The 1,912-nt window shown below is 41.3% G+C and overlaps 1 protein-coding gene across 3 annotated transcripts in view; it reads right to left on the bottom strand.

Annotated features, from left to right (window-relative positions):
* Nucleotides 1-1,677, bottom strand: part of LOC115222224 (blood vessel epicardial substance-like) — a 218,911-nt gene extending 217,234 nt beyond the window's left edge. For all 3 annotated transcript variants that reach the window (XM_036511132.1, XM_036511131.1, XM_029792386.2), the window contains exon 1: nt 883-1,677. The gene's annotated coding sequence lies outside the window, so the exon portion shown is untranslated. The remainder of the gene's footprint in view (nt 1-882) is intronic.
* Between the last annotated feature and the right edge of the window lie 235 nt (nt 1,678-1,912).

The following is a 1,912-nucleotide window of genomic DNA, read 5'->3' as shown; positions in this document are numbered from 1 at the left end:
TCCTCCTTTATCAAAATATTGTAGTGCTGCTACTCTATATAGCGGTGGTGGTTGTACTGTCAGATAATTCTACCTGTTGATATCTAAGTTATTTTGGTGATATTTCTGTTGTTACTGGAAGAGTGCACCTGTTACCCACAGACCGCGGAGGTGAGAGCAGACTGTTGTTATACTAACGACGTTGTTAATGATGACGATGATGATGATGATGATAATGGTGACGACAGAGGTGAAAGTGGTGAGGGTGTTCATCGTGTCTGGTTGGAATTAGACTTCGCTATGCGTGCGTAGAAACACTGATATTCGCCCGTCGTAGTTCCCCCGTCTGTGTTTAGCCCCTTGTGGGTAGTAAAGAAATAGATATGACCCCACGTAAGAGTAAATGTGTTAGCTAAATGATACTAGCTTTTATGACAAGACAATGCACGCATAAGAATGTGGCTGGGAATATATAAACGATGTATATAAAACAAGAGAGTAAACAAGTGTCTTGTTTGTTTACCAGTGTGTTGGTGCATGTATACGAGGGTGTGTATATATTGACAGACAGCTTCTTTGTATACAACAACGTGTGTGCGCACCATACACACACACACGTAGATATCCTATGTATATACAGAGATGTGTATTTCGTAATATTACATCCATTTGCGTCTATTCAACTATTTATGTCTGGTAAAAACCTACATATACATACAAACACGTGCAAATATACGCAAAATATACGCAAGCATACTTTGCTCTGAATATCTACGTCTGAACATAAAAATGTATAACAGATAATTTGCCTTTCTGTGTTTATACACACGGTAGACACACGTGTTGGCAGACATGTGTCTAATAGCAAATTGTATGTTAGGACAGGTAAATATGTCAACTTACCTGTATTATCCTACTCATGAGGTTGGTAGAAGTTTGGCGAATATCTTCAACTCCGTGCTGCTTCCACAACAATTTCAACAACATAACAAGGGATATTTCTTACGGAGCTTCCTCCTCTCTTCCATCTACATGTCTGTCTGTCTGTCAAGAAGGATGGACAGAAAGAGAGGAACGAGAGGAGGGAGGGAGGGGGGAAGGGCGGAGAGAGAGAGAGAGAAAAGAAGTTTAGGAGAGAGGGACAGATAAAGAGAGAGATGTGTGTAGTGATAGAAAGAGAGTAATAGAACAGAAGGCAGACAGATAGAGAAACATAGTTTAGTGATGATAGACAGAGCGATAGACAGACAAATCGATCGGTAGGCGAGGTTCAGATAATATTCCCTGCTTTCCAGTGTCAGCAAATAGGTAGAGAAAGTTTTATTCCATATCAAAGAGTAATGATATCAGAGAAGCATGTTGTGATGCTTTGAAGTGAGACAGTGGAAGGATGACCACGTCCACCACCGCTGTCCACTACCACTGCCACTGTCCATCACTACAACCACCAATGCCACCACCACCACTACCTCCACCGGCGGTAGCAGCATCCACAAGCAAACAGATACATGCTGTCGTCCATACCAGCAGTCCATGAAGGTGTCACATCCGCTAATTTTTTCTATATTTTCGTTTATCAGTAGTACTACATGGGAAGGCTGACGACAACTACAAGAAGATGAAGCAGCTGAGGGGGATGGCTGGATGCTGGTTGCTGGTTTCCACTGAGATGACAACAACAATAGAGGCGGCAACGGCAAAGGATTCCGTATAAATCCATTAAGCATAGCAGTTGTTAGTGGAGGAAATAATAGAGTAGGGCAAAACAGATAGAAACCATGTGGTGTTCATACATACACGCATACACACATGTATACATACACGCATACACGCAAACATACACACATACATACATACATACATACATACATACATACATACATACACACACATACATGCATACATACGTACATACATACATACATACATACAC

This window comes from Octopus sinensis, linkage group LG19, assembly GCF_006345805.1.
Source record: "Octopus sinensis linkage group LG19, ASM634580v1, whole genome shotgun sequence".
NCBI lineage: Eukaryota > Metazoa > Mollusca > Cephalopoda > Octopoda > Octopodidae > Octopus > Octopus sinensis.
Note: the sequence above shows the minus strand (reverse complement) of the source record. Positions and strands in the feature narration are given on the sequence as shown.